The 12,534-nt window shown below is 44.4% G+C and overlaps 1 pseudogene; it reads left to right on the plus strand.

Moving 5' to 3' along the window:
• The first annotated feature begins 652 nt into the window (after nucleotides 1-652).
• LOC115897709 lies at nucleotides 653-953 on the plus strand (annotated as a pseudogene).
• The last annotated feature ends 11,581 nt before the right edge of the window (nucleotides 954-12,534 follow it).

Raw genomic sequence — 12,534 nt, forward strand, 5'->3', positions numbered from 1 at the left:
GATCATAGAATGAAATGTTAAACCTAAATCTATAAAACTTTAAAAGAACACGTAAGTGAAAAGCTTTTGTGATCTTGGGTTAGGCAAAGATTTTTTAGATAAGACATTAAAAGCACAATCCATAAAAGATGATGTTGGAATTTGTCAAAATTTAAAACTTCTGGGCCAGGCACCGTGCCTTACACCTATAATCCCAGCACTTTGGGAGGGGCCGAGGCAGGCAGATCACAAGGTCAGGAGATCGAGACCATCCTGGCTAACACGGTGAAACCCTGTCTCTACTAAAAAACACAAAAAATTAGCCGGGAGTGGTGGCAGGCACGTGTGATCCCAGCTACTCGGGAGGCTGAGACAGGAGAATGGCATGAACCTGGGAGGCGGAGCTTGCAGTGAGCAGAGATTGTGCCACTGCACTCCAGCCTGGGTGACAGAGTGAGACTACGTCTCAAATTAAAAAAATTAAAAATATTAAAAAATTTTAAAAACCTTCTGGTCTTTGAAAGTCTTTTAAGAGAATGAAAAGGCAAGCCACATGCTGGGAAAAAATATTTGTGATCATGTATCTGATCAAAGATATGTATCTAGAGAGTGGGACATCTGGCTTCAGAACGGGAACCTTCCATTGCCCCAGCAAAGAAAAAGAGAATTAAATATGAGTGATGTTGAGAAAGGCAAGATTTTTGTTCATAAGTGTGCCCAGTGTCACACCATGGAAAAGTGAGGCCAGCACAAGACTGGGCCTAATCTGCATGGTCTCTTCAGGCAGAAGACAGGTCAGGCTGTTGTATTCTCTTACACAGACGCCAATAAGAACAAAGGCACTACGTGGGGAGAGGAGACCCCGATGGAGTATTTGGAGACTCCATCTTTACAAAGTGATCTTTGCCGGCATTAAGAAGAAGACAGAAAGGGCAGACTTGATAGCTTATCTCAAAAAGGCTACCAATGAGTAATAATCAGTCACTGCCTTATTAATTACAAAACAGAAATGTTTCATGACTTTTTTATGTGTACCATACTTTAATAGATCTCATACACCAGAATTCAGATCATGAATAACTGACAGAATATTTTGTTGGGCAGTCCTGATTTAAAACTAAGACTGACTTGTGGTTAAATGAATATGTTCAGTTTTTGAATTTTAATAGTAATTCCAATTCAGTAAATGCTATCACTGTTTACCCCTTTTAAAAGTGTGATTAGACTTCATTAGCAGTGTTCAACTTTTCACAAAGATGGTGTCATCTTAAAACTTACTGGAGATTGGTTTTATATTTAGATTTGTATAACTGGTTATGTGAATATATTTAAATACTGGGGAAATTCCTTCACTGTCTCAGAACCAAGCAAGATTCACCTGTGTTTTGTATTCATTTGCCTCTTAAAGGCAAGGGTTGAAGATAAATAAGGTAGCAATGTCTACTTTATATTTTTTGCCTTAACTATGCCAATCTAATTAGAATTCTCTGTATTTAAAATGGTTCTTTTTATTTATTGAAAGGCATTTTAGTGTGGTTTATGTGTAATATCAAAGATTATTTAACACTTCTCACATTTTATAGATGCTCTATAAGGTCACATGCTTTTAAACTAGTAGCAAGTTAAACTTCACTCTTTAATTTTTTATAATCTAAGTCAAACTAAGTTATAATTTAGGATTGTCGGGGGTTTTGTTTGTTTTTGTTTTTGTTTTTGAGACAGAGTTTTGCTCTTGTTGCCCAGGCTGGAGTGCAATGGCACAACCTCGGCTCACCACAACCTCCACCTCCCGGATTCAAACTATTCTCCTGACTCAGACTCCTGAGTAGCTGGGATTACAGGCATGTGCCATCACGTCAAGCTAATTTTGTATTTTTAGTAGAGATGGGGTTTCCCCAGGTTGGTCAGGCTGGTCTTGAACTCCCAACCTTAGGTAATCCACCCGCCTTGGCCTCCCAAAATGCTGGGATTATAGGCGTGAGCCACCGCACCCAGCCATGATTGTCTTTAAACGGTCATTCAGAAATATAAAACTGTAGAACTGCTGTGTATTTGTGATTGGGAATGGTGCTTTTGCCAACTTAAAAGGATTAAAGTAGAGGAGATATACACAAATTTCAAAATTTTGTGTGATCATAAGACTTAAGATAATTGAAAAGCAAACCACAGATTTTAAAAAAAGGATACATATCTAGAACAAAGACCTTTCAAAATTCAATAAAAAGAAAACAAAGAACACAATTTTTCAAATGGGCAAAAGATTTGAACAGCAAAGAAGATACACGAATGGCAAATAAACACACGAAAAGATTCTTAACATTATCAGTCATCAGAAAATGCAAGTTAAAGCCACATATTTATTAGAATATCTAAATGTGAAGGGCTGACCATATCAAATGTTGGCAAAAATGTGGAGCAACTGGAACTCTCACACACTGATGGTGGGCATGTATAATGGTAGAACCAGTTTGAAAAACAGTTTGGCAATTTCTAAAGTAAAAAACAAAAAGAATATACTTAATATCTGATACAGCCATTCTACTCCTAGATATTTGCACAAAAGAAATAAAAATATGTTCTTTCAAAAATTTATATGTGAATGCTCATAGACATTTTATTTGTAATAACCAAGAACTGGAAAAACCCCAAATGTCATCAACAGGTGAATGGATAAACATTTGGTATATCCATATAGTGGAATACTACACAGCAATGAAAAGGAATTGGTTATTGATGCATACCGAGATGAATCACAAAATAATTACGCTGGATGAAAGGATAAGACAAAAAAGAATATGTACTATAAGATTTCAATTATTTAAAAATTCTGGAAAATGCAAACTAGTCTTCAGTGATGAGAAGCAGATGAATAGTTACCAGGAGATGGAGTGAGGAGGGGAGGGGGTGAGAAGGAGTCATTACAAAGGGGCACTGGGGGTGACAATGCATATGTTTATTATCTAGATTGTGGTGATGGTTCCATGGGTGTTTAAATGTCAAGACTGGTCAAATTATACATTTTAAATGTGTCATCTTTGTATGTCAATTATACCTCAGTAAAATCATTTTTTTAAAAAGAAATCCAGGCCAGGTGCTGTGGCTCACGCCTGTAATCCCAGCACTTTGGGAGGTCGAGGCAGGTGGATCATGAGGTCAGGAGTTCAAGACCAGCCTGGCTAAGATGGTCAAACCCCATCTCTACTAAAAATACAAAAATTAGCCAGGCGTGGCAGCGGGTGCCTGTAACCCCAGCTACTCAGGAAGCTGAGGCAGAGAATTGCTTGAACATGGGAGGCAGAGGCTGTAGTGAGCCGAGATTGCGCCTCTGCACTCCAGCCTGGGCAACAGAGCGAGACTCCATCTCAAAAAGGAAAAAAAAAAGGAATCTAGAGGGAGAAAAAAGCGGGGCCTTTCTTCTCTTGTGTTCCCTGCCCTCTCCTCATCTTTCACAGAGCCCGTCTGCTTCTGAAAAGTAGGGGCTATGCTTTCTTACCCCACAAGCCAGTCCCTTATAAAGAGCAGTCTTGTCAGGGATGAGCTTAGGTGGGTGAGAGAAAGGAGACTGGCAAAAGAGTCATTATCAAAGTCTAGGCAATTCTTTTTTTTTTTTTTTTTTTTTGAGACAGGGTCTTGTTCTGTCACCCAGACTGGAGTGCAGTGGTTCACCACTCCGGGCTCCAGAGATCCTCCCACTTCAGCCTCCTGGGTAGTTGGGACCACAGACGCACGCCACCACACTCAGCTAATTTTATGTGTGTGTGTGTGGAGAGAGACAGGAGTCTCGCTATGTTGCCCAGGCTGGTCTCAAACTCCTGGGCTCAAGCAATCTTCCTGCCTCAGCCTCTCGAAGTGCTGAGATTACAGGCATGAGCCACCACGCCTGGTCAAGGCAATTCCTTAGCAGTCATTGTTCAATTGTGACCAAGTGCCCAAAGAAATACGAAAGGACTATGCAATTATAATGCAGACAGTAAGTCTCTGCAATCAGACAGACCTGGGTATAAATTCTGGCTCCAGGACTTAGCAATTTTTTGATTCCTAACCTCTTTAAACCTCTGTTTCTTCATCTGCAAAATGGGATCATATGCCACACAAAGGATGCCAGGAGATTAAGTGAGGTTCTATTTACAAAGAGATTAAGTGAGGTTCTATCTACATCAGCCAGGCACAGAGTAAAGGCTTCCTCTACCTGGGAGACAGCATCTAGACGGGGAAGATCACAGAATCCAAAAAAGAAAATTCTGAGTTCTAGTCCTAACTCCGCTGCCAATCGCTTATGCGGCCCTGCCACCAGTCTGTATAAGCCCTTCAGCACTGGGGATGGAGAGAGGAGAACAGTGTTAAGAACACATTCATTCTCCATTCCACTAGCTTCTCTGAGTCCCGACTAAGGATTCAGTAAAGTCTGGCCCAGGGGCCAAAGGCAGCCCACTACTTGTTCGTGCACAGTCCACAAGCTAAAGCTGGTTTTTACATTATTAAATGGTTGAAAATATCAAAAAAGAGTATTTTTACTGTGAAAATTATATGAAATTCAAATGTCATTGTTCATAAATTTTTATTGAAACACAGGTCGGGCGTGGTGGCTCACGCCTGTAATCTCAGCACTTTGGGAGGCAGAGATGGGTGGATCATCTGAGGTCAGGAGTTCAAGACCAACCTGGTCAACATGGTGAAACCCTGTCTCTACTAAAAATACAAAAATTAGCCAGGTGTGGTGGCAGGCATCTGTATTCCTAGCTACTTGGGAGGCTGAGGCAGGAGAATCATTTGAACCCAGGAGACGGAGGTTGCCGTGAGCCGAGATCATACCACTGCACTCCAGCCTGGATGACAAGAGCAAGACTCCATCTCAGAAAAAAAGAAAGCCCTACCCGTTTGTTTATGTATTGCCTATGGCTGCTTTCCCGATATAAAGTCAGAATAGAGTTGTTGCAACTAAGACCATATAGCCTGCAAAGGATAAATTACTTAATATCTGGCCCTTTAGCAGAAAAAGTTTGCAGACTCCTGGGTTAGATCATCAGAAGAAACGTACTTGTCTGCTGTTCTCTTAGCTGCCCACAGAAAAGTATTCAGTGTGTTAAGATTAAATGTTATGCCCTTAGTTTTTATAGGGGTTCATAAGAAACATCTATTTGATTGGAATTTCTGTGTCTTTTGCAATAAATGTTTCCTTGAATTTTATGCCAGGAAATAAGATGGTCTTCAATTGAACTTATATGCGTTATTTTATTATCCCACTATGTAACTGGCATATTGTAAGTAGCATACAGACTAATTTTAGATTATTTTAGTGATATTAACAGACAAGAATTCTTAATTTTAATGATATGTACTTATCTGTGTCATTACCCTCTATTTGTGGTTAGTGATGGTGGTTTTCCATTTACAAAAATATCAAGTTTTTAAGATTTTTTAATTAAATGAAATAATTGTATTGATTTGAAAAAATGTCAAGCAAGTAACAATTTTGCTAGAACCACAGGAAAGGCAAAAAAATGTGACAGTTGTTCAAGAATGACAGAAGTTTAGGAATAACATATTGGACAAGAGGAACTACATGTTTTCCTTTTCACCATGGTTGCTTGTGAGCTCAGGATTAAAGGCGGTGGCATTTTACAGTAGTATCCAGAGTTCTGTAATTTATCTCATTGGACTTCTTTGTGACTGCCTTTAATAGAGCACTGACCACATCGTGTGGTTTCTCTTGGCTCATGTGACTATCTGCCAAAGGAATCGGGAGCTGGACTCACCAGGTCAGAACTTGGGAGACCCATTGGGTTGACCCATTCCATTTCCTCTCTGCCTGTTCCTCTTGAACCCACTGACATCTGGCTCTCACTTCTTTCCAAAAACTATTCCCACAAAGGTCATTAATTACCTCATAGAGCCAAATACAATGACCTCCTTCCAGTTCTCAACCCATGGGGCCTCTGCTCAGCACTTGGCCATGTTTATATATGGGTTATTACATAGCTTATTTATAAATTATTACATAGGCTACTATAGTAAGCTAGTGATATCCCCACCCACTCAAGTGCTTAAGCCAAAAGTTGCTTCTTCCTGTGCCCTCACCCTTCCTGCCAAGCTCTTGACCAGCACCGTCCTTCCTTCCACTGACATATTTCTCAGCCTTCTCTGCCCCTCTTAGGGATCTACGGCCCTTGAGACCTTTCCTTTGCTCCCCTGGGTGTGACATTCATTTCCCTGTCTTCACTTGCACCCACACCAGTCGACGTGGTTAACTTTCTAAACCATGAGCGGGCAGGCTAAGGTCAAACTAAAATGGGCCAAGTCCAGCCCCCACTCACCTGTTTTTGTAAGTGGTTATGTTTTGCATGGTTATATAAGTACCTACATGTATCCTCAATTTTCCTGTTTGTACACAAAGCCTAAAATCTTTACTGCCTGGTCCTGTCCGGCAAAAGCTTGCCGACTCTCTTAGGAACCCAGAACTGGCTGCTGTCCTGCTTCTTCTTGCATGCCCCAAACTTCCCTACACGTTAGCATCCCCTGAAGGGACTGAGGAAATGCAGATTTCTGGGCCCCAATGGCTAGAGATTCTGATTCGGTGGGTCTGGGGTGGAGCCTGCAATGTTCCCACATCCCAAATGGCTCTAATGTAGGTGGCCCAAGGTCCACACTTCGTGAAATTCTGCTGTAATCGCAGAGCCAGCCTGAAGTTACTGAAACACTATGGGTAAGCGCATGACTTCCTGCCCCTGTGCTCCCAGTTCTGTCTGCCTGGAAAGCCTTGGAAAATGCCTTTCTCTTCTGCAAAGGCCATGTCCTCTTCCCAGACCTCCCACTCCCATACCAGACAAGCATTGTCACCTTCTCCTCTCCTGCTCCATAAAGCACCTGTCCCTCTACAACCCTGATGATGTGCTTGTGTGTCTGTCTCAGTAGCCAGACTGGGAGCTCTTCCAAGATGACATCATTTCACTGCCCCCAGCCCTTGCATAGAAGGCCTTAGATCAATATTTGGTGAATCAATGAATGAACAGATGGACTTGCTCCAAATTGCTGCATAAAGCAATGCAAAGTCAGGACTGAGTCCAAACACTGGGATCCCCTGTCGGGTAACCTCCAGGCTGAGCCATCAGTTGCTAAAGCACAGTGGTTCAGAGCAGAGCTGGCCTGGGTGTGAATCCAGCTCTGTACTTTGCTAGCTCTGTGACCTTGGGCAGCTTATACAAGCCCTGATTACGTCACCTCTAAAATGAGAAAAACGATGCTAATAGCACTTACCTCACAGAGTTACTGAGGTTTAAATGAAGTAATCCATGGAAAGCTCTTCAGCACATAGGAAGCATTTAATACATGTTAATTATGGTTTTATTCTGTCATCTCTCTTTGTCCGCACCAGGCATTTGCCAAGGTGGAGTCTGACAGGAAGCCTCAGCCTTTCTATAGTGAGGGGACAGCAGGGACTACTCAGACTCAAGTCCCAGGGTCAGCCAACCCCATCTCTCTTGTCACTGGGATTCTACTGGAAATCGCCAGCTGTGGGAAGTCCTACCAAGTGGCCCAGGACCCTGGAAATAGGCAGATCTTGGAGTTCAGCTACTAAAGCTCCTGCTCCCTCCTCCCAGCCCAACTCAAGAAACCTACCCCACAGCATCTTATTCTCTGATCACCAGCCAGGAGGGTCAAGGCGGAGTTGATTCAGGAGTCGGATGACACCCAGTAGGCTGGAGGATGTGGCAAGGGCTGGGCTACACGGAAGATGCTGGCAGCAGTGAGTAGCACAAATACTAAATGTTAATTGAGCCCTAATCAATAAGTACTCTCCCGGGGCAAATGCGACCAACCCCAGGGAGAGAGTTTGATGGAGATACAGCAGGAACCTCAGTGGACCACAGAGTGGACCTGCCACACGCAGAGAACAACAGCACCCGCATCCTTATGTGACAAATCCAGGACAGGGGCTTCCAAAGCAGGAAGTCCTCTGGGGTTGTAGAGATAAGATTACAGGCCCATCTGCAACAGCTGAGGTGATGGGGTCACTGTCTCAGAGCCCGTGGGACTACAGAATCAGAAAGAAGAGTAATGTTTGGTCTAATACGTCCTTCCTTCCCTCCTTCCTTCCTTCCTTCCTTCCTTCCTTCCTTTCTTTTTTTTTTTTTTTTTTTTTTTTTTTGACAGAGTTTCGTTCTTGTTATCCAGGCTGGAATGCAGTGGCTTGATCTCGGCTCACCACAACCCCTGCCTCCCGGGTTCAAGTGATTCTCATGCCTCAGCCTCCTGAGTAGCTGGGATTACAGATGCCCACCATCATGTCTGGCTAAATTTTTTTGTATTTTTAGTAGAGACGGGGTTTCACCATGTTGGCCAGGCTGGTCTCAAACTCCTGACCTCAGGATACTACCCGCCTCGACCTCCCAAGGTGCTAGGATTATAGGCATGAGCCACCACACCTGGCCAACTCTTTTTAAACCATTCCTCAATGGCACAAACCAAAAACCTAGGAACTGGCCTTGACACCTCTCACTTAATCCCGCCAACCCGATACTTCGTCATAGAGCACCGCCATTTTTATCTCCTAAGGATCTCTGCCATCAAGCCATCCGCATTCCTGATCTTGTTTACCCTGTTCAATTTCTTTTTCTTTTTCCATTGCACATAATACTTTGCAACATATTTACTTATTCATTGTATTTACTGTCTATCTCCCTTCTCACTAAAATGTAAGCTCCCCCAGGACCTTTGCTTATCCTGTTCACAAAAAAAAAAATATATATATATATATATACCTGGCACGTAGTAGATGCTCAATAAAGATTCGAGGACTGACTCTTCATGACCACCGTCTCCTGTCTGAATGATGGCACTAGCCTCCTGTCTGACCTACTGCTGCCTACTCTGGTTCATCTTCAGTCCATTGCCCAGTGCGGTGCTTTCTCAAAATGCAAATCTAGTCATGTGTCAGCTTTGTGCCACTCACCCCTGCACTCACAGACATCAGACACATTAATGGCTTTCCACAGATTCAGGATAAAGCCTAATCCCCCTAACATGGCCCACAAGGTCCTCCTTGGCCTTCTCCTCCCCTCCTCTCTGGCTTCTGGTGCTCTCCATCTCCTCGATGTCTCTGCCCCAGACCCACTGGCATCCTTTTGCCACAGTCACGCCCACCATCCTGCCTGAGCCCACGAGGTTCCTGTGCAGTTTCCTGTGCATGGGTGGCTCTTCCCTGCCTTCGGATTCCAGCTCCAGCAACCTTCCCTGACATGGCTCACCACCCTCATTAGGTCAACTCTTCCCATCCCAGGATCTCAGATGCCATTTGTGACTTCTCCATAGAGTTCGTCATGGTTGCATCTTTAGACGGGTACCTGGGCTGTTTGGAAGCATCTTTCTTCCTGACCACACTGAGAGCTTCAGGAAGGCAGGACTGTCTTCATTGCTCACCATTTTAGCCCCAGTTCCTAGCGGCGTGTCAAGCACATAACAGGCACTCAATAAACATGTATTGATTAAATGAAGTAAGTGAGGAAACCCAGGCCCAAAGAGCCCAGGTGACTTGTTCACAGTGACACAGCTTGGAGATGGCCATTGCAACACAGAGTTCAGGGCTCTGCCAGAATTCATGCCACTTCTCTTTGGCGGCGCAGAGACAAGGGTCCTCCAGCCAGTGGGGAGCCCTCGCTGGCCAGTACGACCAGACAGGGGGATGGAACCTGGGCCTGCCTTGGGCCTTCTCTGGGAAAACAGCTCCAAGCTGAGAAGACAGAAGGTTGATATTCCACACTAAATTCCCCTCTTGGCCATTGTAATTCACATCCTGCATATTGAAGACACTGAAAAGTCCCCAGGTCAAAAAGAAAATTTCACAGTAATAAACAGAAGATTTCCTTTTCCCAGAGGGAGACGTTTCTGCACAAACAGAAGCAGGTCTCCCTGAAGGTCAGCTCCAGGCATAACCAAGCAGACACTCATTTTTCCTAAGAACATTTATCAAAGACCTACTCAGTGCCAGACATTGCAAAGCACCAGGGAAGCTGCAGAGAGGAGGGTGGGCAAGGCTTCACCCTCAGAGGGTTGCATATAAAAGGCACTGTTCCCCCGGGAACATCCCAGGAGGGAAAATGCCAAACATGAAACCAAGGAAATACTGAAACCATCTAGCCACGGAGGGACCTCACAATGAGTGCAATGAAAAGGAGATGCAGGCTGTGGCTGTTAAGGCTGGGGTCTCTGAGGAGGTGACTACACAGTTGACGGCTTGTAGCACTGGGGCCCGTGCGACCGGAAGGCCAGGGTCTGACAGTCCATGCTCCTAGCAAGCCCACCCTTCTGTTGTGAATCTGCTCAAGAAAAACTCGAGTCCCCTCTGATGCACCTCCACATGCCTCTCAGCAACCATCCGTGTAGAGAAACCGCAGGTGTGCCAGGTGATGACCTAGGGACGGTGACATGGGGACTCCTTGTTGTAAAATTTAAGCACTTTGGTCCTGAATGGCAAAACGCACACAGAAAACACTGTCCCCCTTCCTAGGCCTAATCTCAAAAGCCAAGCAAGATCCATGTCTAAACTCTCATTGAACGCGCTAAAATGTTTCTGAAGAGCACAGGAATTACTTAAATGAAAAATAATTGTTGAGGAGCCATTATTATTATTCAAGATGTGTCAAATGACATTGAAGTGTTCTATTTAATGTGTGTTCATTACTATCATCTTTTAGAGAATATGAAAATAAGCGTTCGTCTGATTACCTGAATGCTCACACCTATCTTCCTCCTAATGTCTTACGACCATCCACCTGGAATTCTCCAACCTTGGGAGCTTTCAAGAATACAGCCCTCACAGCTGAGGCAGGGAGGCCATCAACACGCAGGTCCCGGATGCGTCTGAGGCTGCTGAGATAGCTAAGTTCCTGCAATGATTTCGGAGCGTCTGTACAAATGGAGGTGCTCTCTTAGCAAGCAATGTCTCTATTTCTTGTGGGAAGATGAGGAGAAAGTCGGCTGTTGGGTCCCGGAGCCCAGCTGGCAGCTCACCCACATTGACCCTCGCCAGTGGAGCATGGAGCATTTCCCAACACGGAAAGGAGCGCGGGGCGCCGAGGGCCCTGAGCCGCAGAAACGTGAGGCTTGCCTGACCCCTTGTGGTGGGAGGCTCTCAAAGCCCGCTCCTTGCTGACCAGAGAGAAGGGGCAAAGACTGGGTTCATTGTGACTGTGAGTGCTTGTCGTGGATTGAATGATGCCCCCCAAAAGGTATGTTCCCCCAATGTGACCTTATCTGGAAAAAGGGCCTTTGCAGATGTAATTAAGGTCATAAAATGAGAGCATCCTGGATTACCCAGGTGGGCCCTAAATCCAATGACAATGGCCCCTTATAACCCACAGAAAAAGAAAGCCACAGACACACAGAGCAGAAGGCCACGTGAAGACAGGCAGAAAGTGGAGTTGTACAGCTCCAAGACCAAGGAGTGCCAAGGCCCTGGCAGCCAAAAGAGGCTGGGAGAGAAAACATATCTGCTGTTTGAAAGCACTAGGGTTAGGGTCATTTGTTATGGCAGTGCTAGGAAACTTCAATATGGGGTCAAGGGATAGGAGGACTCAAAGCCAGGGACTTCCAAAGCCTGGTCTGTGGAGAGAGTGCATCAGAACCAGCTGGTGCACTTGATTCCTTGATTCTGATTCAGAGTCCCTGCGTCAGGGCTCTGGAATTGTACATTTTACAAGCTAGCCCTAGTCAATTCTTCTGCACACCCAGTTCTGGGAGCTGCTGCTCCAACCAACTCAGGGGTAACCTTTGTGGTAGTTATTAGTGCTATTCACTGAATAACTCTATCTCTTTACCTTCTAAGCACAGGATAAGATTGCGCTTCCTGCCCTGCTGTGGGCAGACAGGGTCAAGGGACTAATTTTGACCAATGGGTTGTGGGAGAAGTGCTGTGTGTTAAATCCGAGCTGAACCGTAATTGCCAGTGCAAGACCCTCCACCCAAGAGCTCTCTTCGCTGCAGTATCTGGGGTGGTGGCTGCTCTACTAGCCTGGACCCCTGAGGGACTGAGCAGAATTCCCCTACTCACCTGTGATGTACACGTACCTGGGGCTTTTAAAGCCTCTGAAATGCCAGGTTGGTTGTTACTGCAGCATAACCTATTCTATCCTGACTGATTGAAATATGGGAATGTCTTGTTTCAACTTCAAGTCATCCACTCTAAGGCCTAACTTGGATACAGACACATTTTTTGAGCTTTGCAAACAATTTGCTTAACAAGATTCAGGCTCATCATAGCAGCCACTTTTCATATTATGGGGGACACCAATTTGAACGAAATCAGTATTACTGCCAGAGCTTGTTTTTCTTGCTCTTTTATTAATTTGCTAAAACTAATAATTTTCTAGCTAATATCAGACTTTACTGTGCATACAAATTACTTCAAGATCTTGTTAAAATGCACAGTGTTACAATTCAGAAGGTCTAGGATGAGGTACTGCCTTAGCCAGTTTGGGCTGCTAAAACAGATAGCACAGACTGTGTGGCTGAAACATTTATTTCTCATGGTTCTGGAGGCTGGGAAGTCCAAAATCAAGG

Source organism: Rhinopithecus roxellana, chromosome 5, assembly GCF_007565055.1.
Source record: "Rhinopithecus roxellana isolate Shanxi Qingling chromosome 5, ASM756505v1, whole genome shotgun sequence".
Classification (NCBI taxonomy): Eukaryota; Metazoa; Chordata; class Mammalia; order Primates; family Cercopithecidae; genus Rhinopithecus; species Rhinopithecus roxellana.